This window comes from Lissotriton vulgaris, chromosome 3_1 (genome assembly GCF_964263255.1).
Source record: "Lissotriton vulgaris chromosome 3_1, aLisVul1.2, whole genome shotgun sequence".
Lineage (NCBI taxonomy): Eukaryota > Metazoa > Chordata > Amphibia > Caudata > Salamandridae > Lissotriton > Lissotriton vulgaris.
Window position 1 is genome coordinate 795,066,862 of NC_141689.1, and position 17,576 is coordinate 795,084,437.

At 47.4% G+C, this 17,576-nt stretch overlaps 1 protein-coding gene across 1 annotated transcript in view; it reads left to right on the top strand.

Moving 5' to 3' along the window:
• Window positions 1-1,121: 1,121 nt before the first annotated feature.
• The window catches only part of MEGF10 (multiple EGF like domains 10), a 302,219-nt gene continuing 285,764 nt past the window's right edge, over window positions 1,122-17,576 (top strand). The window contains exon 1 of the mRNA XM_086961113.1: window positions 1,122-1,380. The gene's annotated coding sequence lies outside the window, so the exon portion shown is untranslated. The remainder of the gene's footprint in view (window positions 1,381-17,576) is intronic.

Consider the following 17,576-nt stretch of genomic DNA (forward strand, 5'->3'; position numbering starts at 1 on the left):
ACCCATTCATCCATCTACCAACCCCTTCATTCAGTCCATCCATCTACTCTTTTACTCCACCCAATCATCCATTGTCATCATCCATCCACCTTTTAATTCACCCTTTTATCCAGCCATCCACCTGTGATGTCCGACACCACCCTCCCTTTCATGTATTCATTCATTCTTTCACCTATCCATCCATCCACCCTCCCTTTCATTAATCCATAATTATTTCACTCATCAATCCTTTTACTCATTCATCCACTCATCCACCATTTCACTCACTCACACACCTATCCATCCTTTCACTCACTCAACCCTTTTGTTATTTATGAGTCTTTGTCTGCCGAGTTGCAGAAACCAGAGACCCGTCAAGAACTCCACCCCAGTGCAGCTGCTGCAGTGGCGTCGAGGAAGCCCCACATCCAAAGTTAGGAGCGCCACGAAGACCATGAGGCTAGTTTTATAGAAGGCATTGAACTAATTGACATTAAATCAATACTGTCGTCTAAACCCGTGACGGAGGCATGAACACTGGGCCTACATTTGACCTTGTTCCTTTGACCTACCACTCTGCTGATGAAATGGGGCTTATCTGTGACTATTGTGAATGAGGGAAGTTTGCACTGCTGATGTATGCATTGACCCTGTTTTGTACGTGAGGGAAAGTTAGAACATTGCCGCCCTAACTGTATCCCTGGAAGTGTTTGCGTGAAGACGGAAACATGTAAAAAACACAAGTGCTGCATTTTCCTTCTCAGTGTACTCTGCAAGTCACTTGCTGCAGTGCTTGTGAGAGGTTCAGGAGGTTTGCAGGCTGTCCTGACCTCCATTATTGGTGATGGCTCTGCTTCCTCGATGTGCAAATCCCAGCAAGTTTGTGTGCAAGTGTAAATCCATCACCCCTTGATTTACAGACACAATAAATGCGACAAGTTTTAGGAGGCAATGTGAGTAAGCAGAGTTGAGAAAGCACCTGTCTGCGTGTGTCCACCGCATGGGGCCCCCTGAGAAGCGAGAGTCGTCGCGCTACGCAACGCTGTTTACCAGGGTAGCCCCCTCTCTCCCACCCGTGCTGAGGGGCGGGCCTGCTCCTGTCTTGGAGAGAGACAGTCAGTCAGTGCTGCGCCGTTCCCAGGAGGAGCAGCGACTCGTCTGGCCGCAGTGAGGCAGTGCGAGGCAGAGAGCCGAGCCGCAGCACCGCACACAGCTCAGGACACTCCGCAGCCTGCGCCGGGACCGACTGCGGAGAGATCCACCTGCGAGGAATCCGGCCAGATCCACAGACCCCGCGGGCAAGACGGGGACGAGCCTGGGGGCTGCTTCAGAACGGGCCAGAGGAGGAGCTCTGCATGAGTCCGCGGACCCGCTCCATCCCTCCGCCGCCGCCTGAGCAAGGTCAGTCAGACTCTCGCCTCATCAGCATGCGGGCCGCGGAGCAGACAAAGTTTTTTCAAACAATTATCCGTTATTTCGGTTGCGCGACCACACTTAGTATTTCGTGCAGTTAAGAGCCGCGGTCCGTTTTTTTGCAGTTTCTTGTGACTTGAGTGCCTCGAAGCCGCTAAAGTGCTGGTTGTCAAGGGGGACGTCTGAGAGACATCGCTCTGATGGGCTTTTAACCGCCTGGTTGCATACACTGAATAGGTATTTTGTTTACTCGGCTAATTTTTTTTAAAACAACAGTCATCTGAGCTCTGTCGTTGCCTCTGCAGTTTGTAGTACTGAAATGTCCCAAAAATTATCATTGCAAAACAAATAATCGGCAGAAGGTAGCGCTTAAATATATCCCCGTGCACTTTCTGCGGATACTTTTCTGTTACTGTCACTGCAAGGCATTATTTGTTTACTAATCCACGCTCTGATGATCCATGGGTGAAGAGTGTTCGACAGGAGATGGGAACAGGTGTATGGTTTGTACCTGGTGACATAGGAAGCTGTGGAATAATTGCATGGTTTATAATTGTCAGTTATGTTTAATATGACGGGATTACATTGTACTGTTGGATGTGTTATGTAATGTATTATGTACAACATGGGAACGGGGGATGTGAGTGCGCCGCAGCTCTAAACCATCTGATAAGTACGAGTCGGAGATTTACTAAGAAGACACCAGTCCCAACACACGCGCACACACACACACGCACACACACACACACACACACACGCGCGCGCGCACACACACACTCTCTCTCTCTCTCTAAGCACTGGGCAGTCGATTTTTTTGCGTCAGAGTGGGTCCCACAACTCCGATCAAAAGAACTATCCATGTCTATGGTATGTGTGTGTATGTATATGCAGAGATCTTAGATGGCCAAAAACAAGCGTAAAGTCAACCAGTGACATGAGTCCGCCGTGTTGTTGTTTGTGCGAGTAGCGGGCCTTACACCACTGCTTTTGAGTATCAGTTCTTTGACTGAGGGGCGGGCCTCACCCTCCTTTCTTTGGAGCTGTTATAAGTCGGTCTCTCTGCGATCGTCTTTCGAGCAATACTATTTTTTCGAGGGTGAGCACCTTTGCTCTGTAGCAGCAGGTGTTTGTGTGAGGGTTCCGTCTCGCCCCTCTGCTCTGTAGCGCTAGTTTGTGTGAGGGTTCCGTCTCGCCCCTCTGCTCTGTAACAGCAGGTGTTTGTGTGAGGGTTCCGTCTCGCCCCTCTGCTCTGTAGCGCTAGTTTGTGTGAGGGTTCCGTCTCGCCCCTCTGATCTGGAGTGTTAGTTGTTCGTCTGGATCCCGATGTCACTGGTTTGTGCGCAAACAGCCTTGGAATGACGGATATTGCCCCCTCACCCTATCTTTTTGGAGTAATAGTTGTTCATGAAGGGAAGACCCCATCCACGCCTCTCGAGCGCAGTGGCTGTGTGCAGACCTGGTGTGTCTCCCCCCTCTGGACGCAGTTGTTCGTGTAGTGTGTCTCACGCGCTGTTCTGAACTGCAATTATTGTTGTGAGGGTTTAACATCTCCCCTTCAGCGACAGCAGTTCTGGTGAAGAGTGGGGCTCATCTCTACCCCCTAGACGTCTTGCACTTATGCGTGGGGAGTGTCGCCCCTCCAGTCCTTGTGAACCATGGTTGTTTATTTGAGGAACAGGTGAATTTCGCCCCTGTCTGGGTTTCGCCCTCTGCTCTGGGACATGAGTTGTTTGCTTGTGTTTAGAGGGTCTCACCTCCTCTGCTCTGGGACATGAGTTGTTTGTGTTTAGAGGGTCTCACCCCCTCTGCTCTGGGACATGAGTTGTTTGCTTGTGTTTAGAGGGTCTCACCTCCTCTGCTCTGGGACAAGAGTTGTTTGCTTGTGTTTAGAGGGTCTCACCTCCTCTGCTCTGGGACAAGAGTTGTTTGCTTGTGTTTTGAGGTTCTCACTCTCTCTGCTCTGGGACATGAGTTGTTTGCTTGTGTTTAGAGGGTCTCACCCCCTCTGGTCTGGGACATGAGTTGTTTGCTTGTGTTTTGAGGTTCTCACTCTCTCTGCTCTGGGACATGAGTTGTTTGCTTGTGTTTAGAGGGTCTCTCCCCCTCTGGTCTGGGACATGAGTTGTTTGCTTCTGGGGTCTCCAAACCGGTCCTGGAGGGCCGGATCCATGCCGGATTTTTTTGGATATCCCCATTGAGATACATGTAGTAATTTTAAAAATCTGGCATGGATCCGGCCCTCCAGGACTGGTTTGGAGACCCCTGAGTGGTCTCACTTCCTCTCTGGGACATGAGTTGTTTGCTTGTGTTTAGAGGGTCTCACGTCCTCTGCTCTGGAGGTTAGTGTTCGTGCAGGGGTGGGAGGGTCTCACCCCCTCTGCTCTGGGACATGAGTTGTTTGTGTGTTTGTTTGTGTTTAGAGGGTCTCACGTCCTCTGCTCTGGAGGTTAGTGTTCCTGCAGGGGCGGGAGGGTCTCACCCCTCTGCTCTGAGACATTAGTTGTTTTGGGTGTGGCAGGGTCACACCCCTCTGCTCTGGGATATTAGTGGTTTGTGCGGGTGTTGGTAAACCTCCGCCTTTTACCGCTTTAGAACATGAGTTGTTTGTTTCGGGGTGTAAGTGTGTCACACCCTCTCCTTGATGCAGTAGTACTAGTGGCTGGTCTGGGAGAGTATCGCCCCTATGTTTCGGGATATTAGTTGTTTCTGGGTGTTAGAGGGTCTCACCCCTCTTCTCCGAGGCAGTAGTGGTTTGTGCTGGAGTAGGGGAGTCTCGCGCCCTCTGGTGCAGACCATTGGTTGTTTGCGGGTGTATCTAAGTCTCACTCCTTTGCTGTGGGACATTAGTGGTTGATGCGGGGATGGGGGCGTCTCACCCCTCTGCTCCTGGGAATGAGTTATTTCTGGGTGTGTCTAGGTCTCACCCCTCTGCTCTGGGACGTCAGGGGTCTGTAGGATGGGAGTCTCCCCCCTCTGCTCTCGGTGCGTCAAGGTCTCAGTAGGGCTGGGGAGCCCCCCGCTCCGGGGCATTAGTTGTTTCTGGGGGTGCTGGCATCAGTGGCTGGTGCGGGGGTGGCAGTGAGGTCTCGCCCTCGCCCCCACGGCGCTGCCCCGGTTACACCTGCTGCCGGAGGGCAGCTGCGGATTACATCAGGCTGGCACTCCCCTCCAGCAGCGGTCACGGAGCCTCCGCGGATAATGTTCGAAAACACGCTCCAGTAAGAGCAAAACATTGGTCTGGAGCTCACGGGAAGGGTGCGTGGAACAGCAAAAATACAGCAATAATGTATGTCTACCGTTCAGAAATACAAATCACACTGAGAAAACGTGATTGTCAAAGTTACAGCCTCCTCTGTTCCTGCAAACCCTCACATCCAAACTCCGCGCACGGCGCACTGGTGGCGAAGGAGGGGGCGTCGTGGCTCCGTGGACCCGGGGCAGAGCACCCGCTGTGGTGAGAGCGCCCGCGGTGCCCACGTGAAGGCCCGGTGCCCCTTGGCGGATTGGGAGACCGGGCATTTCAAAGCACTGCAGAAGGACAGACGAGATGGAAACCAGGGACCAGGAGAGAGGAAACCTGGGTGCAAGACGGTGCAAGACAGACGGACTCGGCGCTGTTCCCTGACACCGCCACTGCCTCATTGAATGGTTCAACAGCGTCTCCCTGTCAGTCAGTCTTAGAGTACGGCTGACGGGAAGCGGGGGCGGGAGGGAGCAGAAGGAAACAAAACTTGCGAAGGGAAGAGCAGCAGAGGCCACGGCGGTAGAGGGTCGAAGGCAAAGATACAGTGAATGTGAATAATTGATGGGGGGTGGATCTAAGTGGGTCTGTGAATGGGAACATGAGTGTCTGAGTGAGTGGATGAGTGTCTGAGTCTATATGTGAGAGTGTGCTAGTCTCTGGGTTTGTGAGTGGGTGCATGAGTGTCTTAGTGGGTATGTGAGTCTAAGTGGGTCCGTGTGAGGGAGTCTCGGTGAGCCTGAGTGGGTAAATGAGTGCTTGAATGGATCTATGCGTGGGTGCATGAGTGTCTGAGTGTGTCTGTCAGTGGGTTTGTGGGTCTGAGTGGGTCTGTGAGTGGGTGCATGTGTCGGTCTGTGAGTGGGTGCATGAGTGGATCTGTGAGTGGGTGCATGAGTGGATCTGTCAGTGTGTGCATGATAAGCAAAAGTAGGGGGCACACAGTAGCAGGTCCTCATTCCAGCTTCCTTTGTGATGATCCTCCTGCCCAGCTTGCCTCCTGTCTTCGATTTTGTGCCTCCTCTGCTCATCTTCTGCTCTTTTTCATCCCTTTCTCTGCTTGCTCTGTCCTTTATTTTGCCTCTTTCTACTTGTCCCTCACCATTATTTTGCCTCTTTCTGCTCGTTACTGACCTTTATTTTACCTCTTTCTGCTCGTTGCTGACCGTTATTCTTGGGTGGGTTAGCTAAGGTAGGAGTGGAAGTGGACCCCTTACTGTGCCGCAGCGAGGTCCCTGTCTAAAGAGGGAGCTCTTTGAGTGGTTCCTCCTCAGTCAGCGACGGTCGTGGGCCATTCAGGGACGCCCTGTTGTGTCTCGCCGCTCTAGCACGGACACCTGGTATTCAGCCATTCCATATCATGACAGCGGACGCACTACTGTTTCCCCCATGCAGACACGTAACATTTTCATATGATTATAGTCTCAATAATTAGATATTCACAGACCCTTTGTAATAGGTTAAAACTATCCCGCTGCAGGAACTCCCACTGAGATAATTCACTCCATCATGCAAATTTCAGCTTGCGGAAGTGCTGCTCTCCCCCGAACATGTTCAAAATACAATCATATCTCGGTGAAAGTCATCCTTTATTAAGGAAAGTCCTCTGAATGTACAGCTCACCCGTCTCCTGCATAAGATTAACTTCTGAAGACAATTGGAAATGGAGCGCGCTACTGCTGCAAGGGGATTTATCTCCTCAAAAGACTCAACAATTGACAAAGCAATAGTATAAAACCTCTAAGAATGTGTAGGGATCTTGTGTAGGCATACACTGGAAGCGAGTGACTGTGACATACATAGCATGATGTCTTATTCGGGGTGATGAGAAAGAGTTCTCCGTTTGGCTTTAAAACACTTTCACCCAAGCCAGTGGCCTTTGACTTCTAAAATCAGGAAAGACTACTAGCCCTACTCTATTTATTATTTTCTCGAGTACCAAGATTTATTTCGACTTTCGACAAGAAATGGTGTACAAGCCGACAGTAACATAAGTTCACATACAGTTTGAGTGGCAACATTTACAATTTTGTGGATTTGATACAAAGTAGAGTGATGATTGAGACACAATACCCGGATAGTGAGCAATATTTATCATATCTACACTTAATTAAAGCAAAGTGTGAGCGGCGAGTGGGGGGAGGAGGAGCGTGTAAGAGGACTGAGTTAGTCAGGGCCCATTTTCTAAAGTGATAGAATGGGGTTTGAGAGCAATTTTTTCAAGGGAAAGGGTGGAGATAGAACACTTGCCTGCTGGCAGCTGGTTCTGTCAAACACCTATCACTGTATTTATTTACCGCACCCAGCATCCTTACGCATAATCTTGACTGCCAAATCCATGGTGGAGGTGTGGTGGGGGTCGGCGACTGCTGCACTAGTGGTCCGACCACTGTATTACAAGTAAGGCGGTCGGACTGTTTTGGGACCGTCGCAACTGCCTGGACACCATGTTCCCTGACGGTGTCATGGCAGCCTGGAGCAGTAATATGCTTGGCGGTGCTGCTGCACCACCATCAAGCATATTCTGAGTTTTCACACTGCCAGCCTTTTCAAGGCGGTGAGCCTGCCATGAAAAGGCTGGTGGTGGGGAAACAAAGGGGGCCCTACAGGGCCCCCTGTTCCCCATGTACACTGGGATGCATGTAGGGGGCACATGATGTGTCCCCGAATGTGCATGCACGCCCAGTTCCTGGCCAGCATGCACTATGCAGCCCATGCTGTGCAGGAACTTGCTTTGGTGTTCTGATTGCGGTGCCAGGCACCGACATGACATGAACATTGCCAATGACCCCCTTCCAGACCAGGAGAAAACTCGTAATCTGGTGGGAGGGCGGACAGCGGCCGACTTTGGCGGTGTAGGAGTGGGGCAGCGGCGTGCTGACCCGCTCCAACACCACCAAAGTCATAATCAGCCCATAAATCTTGTGCTTACGGAGTTCAAAGCAGGTAATGTTTGTGGAATACTTGTAAGGGGATCTCCAGTCAAGACAGGAATTCTCATATGGAGAATCTCTTACCGCCCTGAAGGAACAGTATGTGATCTTTGCATTACTTAGAAGGTTCTACTATTTGTAACCAGGAAGTGATGGCCAGCCTGTGTTACCTGTAGTTTCATGACTGTAAAACATCTACTGCACCCATTTGATGTATGGTGCCTTATACTTCTTGGTTTTTAAATTCTAATACGTTTCTTTTAACTTAAAATGTATGCTTTTTCAGAAAAGGCTTAATCGTTTGGCTTTCTGTTAAATGGAACACCAGTCCTGTTCTGTATATATTTGCATGAAGTCATCTAATTGTCATAGCTGATTTTATTTTCTTAAAGGTTTTGTAACTGCTATGGCCAACCGGTTCCATATTTCGGCATCCTCATAATATAACAATAAAAGTGTTTCTAGACAGCGCTTCATACCCTAGATTTTGCTGTGTGTAAGCTCTGTAAACAAAAGGCCTTCCCATTATCTCATGAAATATTACATGGTCAACCTTGGAAAGATGAAAGGTGGAGCTGGCCTTGCTAGACTTTGAACTGGGACCTGCAACTCATAGCACGTGTCCATTAATCTTTGCCAAACCAACATTTTGATGCTTGCAGTTGGCATTGTCTATTGTACCATGAAAGAACCAGGGTCCTATTATTTTGTATCAATGGCATCAAAGAGATGATTTCAATTTTCTGTGTGGTTCATCAAATGTTGCATGGCGGCCATGACAGTGGCAGAGTCAGCACATGTAGGCTATCCAATTACAACCTGCAATGGTAAGGCAGAGATTTTACCCATGATCCCCAAGGGCCTCAATAATGAAGCGAGGCTCCAGTCAACTCCTCTTCAGAAGAAAAGGTGAATTGACGAGCTTCAATGGTATATACAGCAGTTTTAGAAGACCTTCTTGAACAATTCCTCAAGGGCAGCGAAAAGATGCTAACAAAACGTTGTCATGTAAATTCAGGCATCGCTCTGATCACAGTTGGTGTTCAGCACTGGGGCTGAGTGAGCCTCCTGCACCAGAGGGTGATCCACTGTGTGTGTGAACAGAGAGGGAAAGTACTGGTGTACTATTGGAGATCTTGGAAACCTCGCGAGAGCGGAACAAAGATCTCAAGGAGGTTGGAACCCCAAAAAGCATTATCTAGAGAGACAGGAACATTGGCCACATTCACTTCTCTGTTTCAAACGCTGGTCAGCCTTTTGTGTGGGGAGTTTCATGCAGTGACTGTCTCTCCTTGCGCACAACATTGTCCTCTACCACTCGAGTGACATTTGAGTAGCAGCCCTAACCAGCGTACTAGATTCTGTGGCCTTCTTACTGTACGCTGTGGCCTTCTTCTGCTTTGAGGCTTCTTGGACAGTTTCTAGTTCTGGGTACACACAATATTTGTTAACTTTGTACATTATTGGAGGCACTTTGACCTCTGTTTTAGATGTGTCCCTTACATTTACACATGATGTGCTTAAAGCAGAGTTGTATTTATTATTTAGTTATTGTTTCTGATATTTATACAGTACAAAACTCTGAATTAAGTTCACCTCTTGGTGCTATGAGGATATCTTGACACAGTCCGATAATTACATTTAGCTATCATTTAAATCGAAGCCTGCTCAACATTGTCCAGAAGTGAAGGCTTAGCTTTGAAAGCCTGATTATTGGTCAGAATGCATTCCATAGTGATGCAACTGGCACAGAGAAGCAGTGACCTCCATTTAGCAAACGGTGGGGACCCAACATGCTACCTGTTAGGAAAATAGATTTAATGGTTCATTTTCTTATTCTTTGGTTGAGGTTTGGCCACTGAAGCACTTTTACCAGATGCAAAGAACTTAGAAATGAATACGGCTTGGAGAGGGTAGTACCACACTTAGGAGTTTTGTCACCAGTTTTTTTTATCAATATGTTGCAAATGTTTGTGGTTGTGTTATGGCAGATGGGGTTGAAATGTTTGAGGGCAAGATCGTCCCAGAAAATGTCAATAATTGCCATTTTGGAGAAGGCTGATAGATTGTAGCTTTTTGATTGCCACCAAATGAAGATTGCAGAATTTGTCAACAAGTTCATTATGATTGTTTGGTGATACATGTTCTTCAAAGAAACGCTCAAGATTTCTGGGTTATTTAGTGACGGCAGTGGTCTTATTAAAGATTGGGGAGAAGAATGAAAGAAGCCCAACCCAAAGTGTTGGTGATTTTGGTCAAAGTAGCACGCAATCTTCTGTCTTTGCTCCTTCAAGTGCCTGAAATCCTCCTCCCGTCCTTGTCTGCAAGTGCTGAAGGCATTCGCTCAGGATGTGGCAGTATCACGTGTGTATCATTTAGCCGGGGCGTTGGTATTAACATTAAATAGAACTGGGGGTGATTGGATCCTTGAGGTACAGCAGAAGGACATAGAGCTGCAATACTTCTGCACTGACCTCTTGGTGCCATTGACCAGGAAAGTTTCAAGCCATTCAGTGCCCGGCCGGACACTTTCAGGGCAGATTGAGAGGAGCTAATAATATAGTGTGGTCCAAAGTACAAAATGTTGATGAAAACTTTAATCGAAGCAGTATGTTAGTGTTGCACTCATCTGCAAATCACAGAGTCCATCCAATCTGTGAGCGTAGATGGTTTTGGAATACAGTGGACTCTATATACATAGATAGCGCTGTAACTGTTCAACTTCTACGTTTGTGAATCTTTGTGGCAGTAGGTTGTTCAGAATCACCAGAATTTTGGTTCCGTAAGCGGTCTATCGGCCCATGGAAGTATTTAGTACTTCCAATGCTGAAAAAAAGTTGCTAACTACACTATGGCTCACTGAAGGAAAATCTCCTTATTAAGTTCATTCCTGGAGGCAAAGCGCCTCACTGCCTATGCAATACTGCTCTCCTAAGTAAGTGGTATTTCCATGTGTCAGGCCGTAATATTTGGCAGAGAAGACTTAAAAAAGCTATCTGCCAGGCAGAGCAGTCCGACCTGGTATGCGGGTTGGGTGTGTTTTGGCTGGGTGGAGAAAACTGACATGGGTTTCCACCACGGGGAGGTGACTGAAGCACTGTGTATCACTCCTAATACACAGAAGGGATCCACCAGGTGCCACCCCCTTGCTAAAATGGATCACTGCAAACACTCTTCTAGATAAGACCATCAAAAGACAGGTCTATTGCTGGGTTGTGTTTGTCTTGTTATATTGTTGTCTACATAATGATGCCCTTGCATTAGCTGACGGTGGTATGCAATTTGACCCTTTCAGCCTATGTTGAGAGAGACTCCCATTGGCTGGATTGTTACCTCCATCAGCCACTGCCAGATATTGCACAAAGGGTGTGTCTGTACGTCCTGCTGTCACGCAGCAGGGCAGTGTAGTCTTTCGGCTTCTATAATGTGGGTCAAAGTCTCTAAAACAGGTCTCTCCAAACCGGTCCTGGAGGGACGGATCCATGCCAGATTTTTAAAATAACTACATGTATCTCAATGGGGATATCCCAAAAATCTGGCATGGATCCGGCCCTCCAGGACCGGTTTGGAGACCCCTGCTCTAAAAGGTAACGATTTGTTAAAGGTTGAGATTAAACGTTTTTAAGAAAGACATAAGCACGTCAATGTGGCTATCTGTAGATACGAGGGTGAAAAGAGACATGATAAGTGACATTTAAATATCTCACTCATAAACACTCATAAATACTGCAGGGGGGTGAGCATAGCGCAACAAGGGTGAGGCTCAAGACCAGGGACCCACGAGGTGAGGCTGCCTGGCGGAGCCTGTGGAAGAGCACGAGGGACTCCCCACAGAAAAGAGAGAGTGGTATATTCGAAAGCCCCCATTCAGTAGGAGTCACATGGGTTAAACCAATAGCCCAATTCAGATAGGGAAAGGGCAGATTTAGGGGTGAAACTCTGCTTAACTCTAAAAACATGGCTGGAATCAACTTAGTTCCTTCAGGTAATTTAATTGGTAGACTGGATGTGCCTGGCATCCTTCAACTCAACATCTATTTATTTTGAAATAGACTTACATCTTTTTTCAAAACTTAATTTGTGAGTTTGTTCTCACACCTCTAGGAAGATTTCAAGACCTGAGGTGTGAGTGATTGCCAACAAATTTGACTACATTTTTAGAGGTGTGCAATTGTAGTGCAGATTTAACTAAAGTGTGAAATTGAATAGAAATATTATTTTTTCTCTCTTGAGGGGCCCACCTAACCTTGCTTTCGCCTGTAGCAGAGTGTGTTTCTGAGCGGCATAGGGGATGAAATGATTTAACAGTGTTTTAAGGAGTTTGCAACAAGTTGATTATCTGCATAGGAGTGATGTATGTTGAATTATAACGAGCTATTCTGAGTCAGCTAGCAAAGTAGATGTTTGGTTTGTGTGAAAGCATGCCTTCCCGCAAGGAGCCCAAGAGTGACAATAACCGTAACACCGCCGGGCCCATGTGACGGGCCAACAAAGCCACCATTATTCATGGCTGGCCGGCATCAAGCTTTCTACCGGCCCAGCCATCACACTGTTTGGCAGCCCCCCAAGGGGGGCTAGACACTGGAGGCAGTCACTTGTAAATCCCTCTTGAGATATCAGGTCCTCTGTGGCCGGGCTGCCCTAGTTGGAGATGGCGGCCATCTTTTCAAGAAGCGCAGCCATATGGAAGCATTAGGAGGCCGGCCATGGCCGTCGGCGGGCACCACGTGCGCTGCCACAACAGAAACTGATGCAGTGTTTAAATACAAGCTTGACAGTGTCTAGCCCTGTGTGCATACAAGCATGGTCACAATGTATTTTTAAAAATGGCCGCCACCGTGCAAGCAAGCTGCAGACAGTGTGAAATAACGTATTCAGTTTTACACATTCATTTAAATCAGTCTACTTAAAATTGGATTGGAGTGCATTATTTAATGTCGGAAACCGCTCACACAGATTGTAGGCTGATTGTACCTTTTTGTGCAGTGCCAGGGGAAGGAAAGGCACCTCCATTGATCACGTTTTTTCTTTCAAGGAATTTGCATGACAATAGTCTGTCTTTCCTTTCACCCACCAATGTTTTCATTTTTTAACAAAAGGCAGGAAATGGAATGAAGTCTTCAGCAGAGAGTCCCTCATCTAACACCCGTGTGCAGATAACTTTACGCTTATCTCACAACTGCACTGGCTGCTTTGAACCCGAGCAGTCGCTTTCAGAGCTGCGTATTTAAGTGCATTGAAGAGTAATGTAAACCGTCCTTCCATCAAGAACCTGTCGCCCGGGGCGCTCTCCCTTAAAAGACCCTGTTGAGGTAGACATCATAGCTTTATGTTTGCTCTCCTCCCTCAACATTATCTTGAAAGGACACAGCTTCCTTTTGTCAACTAGGATATTGGTATCAATTTTCCATCTCCATCTCGTTTGAAGCCTCCATAATGTAGCACGAAAGCAAGCATCAACTTGAAAGAACCAGTTCTTTTTCACAATTTGTTGACTTTTTCTTAAATGAGCCTTTTATTCAAGAAGTGTAGACGAGTACTGAGGAGGCCATCTACCTAGTCCTGATCGATTTGATGAACTATTTGATTCAGTATTGATGAAATATTTGATGATCAGTGAAAACTTTTCTGCAGATCCTTGGGTATTACCTCTGAAGTCAAGTTCTTTTGAGCTTCTGGCATGTTTCGGTCAGTCTCAATGGATGAACATGGTTATTACCCTCCCTCTTTTCCGTTCTTCCTCCCCTTTTTAGGTCTGTTGCATTGTTAAGTTTGTAACCATTGTCAGAATGCTCTTAAAGTACTAGAGGCTAATTGTGGTGTGTCCTGCAGCACTGGACTATTGCTCAAGCTCTGGATTAACTTGGTTTATCACGATGTGTTAATGTTCACTGATTGTTACTGTTAGTAGTATCTACAGTACTTTGCTGATAAATATGTTATTACAACAGCAAAAACAATTGCTGGGGCAAATATTTTTAAGAAAGCAGCAAAGAAAGCCTGGTTTGATACTGTTTCCCTCAGTTCAATGCACAATACACAGTACACAATGCTGATTCACTGCACAGAATGTCACTGAATTTGGGTGCTTAAAGTCTATGGGCCAAATGTCTCAAAAAAGAGTTTTGCGATTCTCAAATCTTGATTTTTAGCGAATCGCAATTAGAGAATTGGAAAATGCAATGTATGTAGGATTTGCTAAAAATTTTGAGAATACTACATATTCCTTATTTGCGAATCGCAAATTGAGATTTGCAATTAAGGTATACCTTCGCATTCATTCCTATGAGCTAGGAGGCCCATAGGAATGAATGGGAAGACATTCTCAATTTGCAATTACCAATTAGAGAATTGCAAATTGAGAATGCAATTTCAAGGTTAAAAGGGTGCCAAAAGGACACCCTAGTGGCAGCCCTGAAATATGCATGTGTGCACTTTTTGCGCACATACATGCTCTAAGGGTATGTATGTGCGACATATGGCACTTTAAAAAAATCAAGTACTTAAGGCCAAATAGCACATTTCTGGTGCTTCCAGAATTGCATTTAAGGAATCGCAATTTGCAATTCCTTAATTGCATTCGCAAAATAGAGAATTCCAAATATTACAAATTTTCTATTTTGCGATGGCCTTTTGGAATGATACATCCCAAAAGGCTTTTTCAAATTCGCAAATGGGCCGATTCTGAGAATCTGCCCGTTTGCAAACGGGAAAAAGGCTTGATACATATGGTCCTATCTCCCAAATTACCTCTCACGTAGACCTTCTGAGCAGGGCCGGCGCTAGGCATGGGCAGCATGGGCGGCTGCCCAGGGCCCCGAGCTCAGCCCATCAATAGGGGGCCTCGCAAAAGTGTTTCCCCACCAGCCTCGCGCCTGTGGTGAGCACTGCGTGGCCCAGGGAAGGGCTGCCTCTCCTCTGGCCTTCGCAACCATGTGTAAGAATAGGAGAAGAGGCCCCCCTCCCCTGTGCCTCGCAGCACTGGTTAATGGCTGTTAACCCCCAGGGAGGGGGCCCCCTTTCCCCAGGGCCGTGCAGCCCACATGTAGTGCGAGGCCCGTCTGCATTTGCATCTTTGACCTGTAATTGGGGACAGGGTCGGATTGCGAAGGCAGGTAGTAGAGCATTGGCCAATGGGCCGGTGCTGAAAGGTGTGACATGGGGCGAAGGTGTTAAGTGTGGCAATCAGCCTTAATTGTGGCCAGGTGTTGCTCTAAGTGTTGTGTCATTCTCCCCTCAGCCCCCCATTGGGGCCAGCAAAGAAGTGTCTTGCCCCAGACCGCTCCCCTGCCAGGCAATGGTGGATGGGGGCAGGTGGGAGTATGTCGGGCCGTCACTGAGGGAGCCTGATTTTGGCTATGGGCAATTGACACCTTAGCCTCCATGGTAGCAGCAGTAGCTGTGTCCTTTTTCTTGAACCCCCTCCCCTGCAAGGTCATCACCCTGAAGAAATGGAGGGCTGGGGAAGGAGTGAACTATGATAGGCCTTTCTGGAGGGTGTGGGTGTATTTACATGGGCCTCGCAGTGAGATAACCTTTGTTAGGCTTTTATTAAACTAGAGAGGATGTGGCGTGGTGTCCTAAACTGCCTACATTGGCAGTCTGAGACCAGGTTCTAGTCCCAACATCAGCTCAACATCCTGTCATTCTGGGCAAATCACTTAATCTCACCAAAGATTAAAGTAAAAATACAATTGATCTTGTGCAGTGTAACTGTTGACCATGTAAATCACCCCAATGCCCTAGCAACGAGTTCACCTTATGTAAACTATAAAAATCACGGACCGATCGCAAAAAGCCATTTTTCTTTTACTTAATTCCAGCTATTTTAATGCACACTAACTGTCTGATTGGCTCACACTGCAACAACAAGGAGTTTAATCCCCAAGCCATAGTTTCCACTTGCCTTGAGTTTGTTTTGTGCTCAATGTGTCGATGTATGCATATAGCACCGTATGTAGATTTGCATATACACCTGGCACATAGCACTCCATGCATTATCCTCACTGGCCTTTGCTGTTCTCCAACTATGTATTTTAACAAAAATAAAACGTGAACAAAAAGTCGGAATGCTTGTTCTTTACTTTGCATGTTTGTTGCGTATGAGTAAAATAAATGGTTGTTTTTGCGTGAGACAGTGTAGGAACAGAAAATGTCTATGAAGAGAATGCTGCAAAGCGTTCAAAGCAAAGAGAAAATAAAACAGCAACTTATTTATGTTATAAGATTCTGCAACGGCCAAAGCATGATAATTAGATATAAATATATAAATATATAAATATCCATATTATTTCTAACATGTCCTATCTGTCTTTCTTTAGTTTAACTATCAGTCATAGTTATGTAAAGCGGCTTAGGAACATATTTTAAAGTGCGTTCAACTTACGTTGACTGTTTACATACCGATCTGCGAAAAAAATAGAGACTTCCGCATTTTTCTTAATTTTCACAGCGGCCAGGATATTAAAATACAGGTCATGACAGTAAAAAAATCAGCCAGGTGGCAACCCTAGCCAAATCAGGTATTGTGGCCCTTGTGCCATTTTATTTCACCTAGCCAGCCGATACCGCCCCTCATTACTTTACAGGATTGCCCCCCTTTATGAGGCAGAACTGGAAATTGTATCATGCACTCATCTGGAAACAATCAGTTAACAAGGAGTAAATAATATACATATTTTTGAGACCTGCACCTAGCTTTTCCATCCAATGTGACAAATGTAATCCATTTAATACAGTTTTAAAATATATGGACTTATTTCATTTGTATATTTATTTTTTTGTCCATGTTACTGCTATCCATGTTAGGTCTCTTCAGAGATGCCAAATAAGATCAATAGTCCTGCGGTGTAACTTTCTGTTATGCCACTTCTTGTGATGTTACCAAAGGCGGCTCCTCCACTAGGGCGGAGGAGCGTCACCCCACTGCTTTCTCGCAGAGCGAGAAGTAGAAATATAAAATGCAAAAACTACCATTTTATGTTTTTGCTACTCACACTGCGAGAAAGCAGAAGTGTTTGGTTGGGGGCAGGCGGGTCTGCTTTAGGGCAGGGGAGGAGTGCCTTGCCCCGTGCTAAGGGCCCTGACTGTTTGGTCGGCCCTCCGGGACCGACCTAACCAGTCATGCACACTCTGCCCTTTCTCCATGTAGGCACCAATGCACCCTACATGGAGAAAACGGCCTCCCCATAGGCGCCTGGCTGGTCGGCGTCCCAACCAATCACAATGCTGCCATTGGAGAGGGAGGCTGCCTGCTTCCTGCCAGAGGCAGGAAAGAAAGAGAGCAGGTCAGGAGCAGAGATGACGTGAGACCTGGGAAGGTAAGTTTATTTTATTTTTTTAATAACCCCTGCGAGACCTCCCACCCGCGAGTCATGCTAGCCGCGACTGGATTTTACATGCAAATTAGAGGGGCCTCACATCTTCCCTTTCGCCCGGGGCCCCAGAAGTTCTAGGACCGGCCCTGCTTCTGAGACTGTGCGACTGTCATCGTCAGTGCTTTTGGTGCATGTTTTCAAGAGTGTAGCCATCCCTCAATAAACCATTGTCTACATGGCTTGTATTAGCCTTACCCTCCTGCCCAGCCAGCTCTTCTGAAGTCACTCCCTTCGTGACGTGTTTGCAGAGCATACTGTAATCAGTGTCTTCTCGCCACCTTACAACCTCACTCAGTGCTGATTATCAAAGGCCCCCACAGCCGTTGAGGGGCCTGCACTTGTGGCGAGATCTCCACAAAGAGAAACTGCAGTGTGGAGGTCCCGACGAGTGCTGGGCCTCTGCCACGAGTGCAGAGGTCTCAATGAGTGCAGGGCCTCCGCCACGAGTGCAGAGGTCCTGACGAGTGCGGGGCCTCCGCCACTAGTGAGGAGGTCCCGATGAGAGCGGGGCCTCCGCTACGAGTGAGCAGGTCCCGATGAGTGCAAGGACTCCGCCACGAGTGCAGAGGTCCCGATGAGTGCAGGGCCTCCGCCATGAGTGCAGAGGTCCCGACGAGTGCGGGGCCTCCGCCA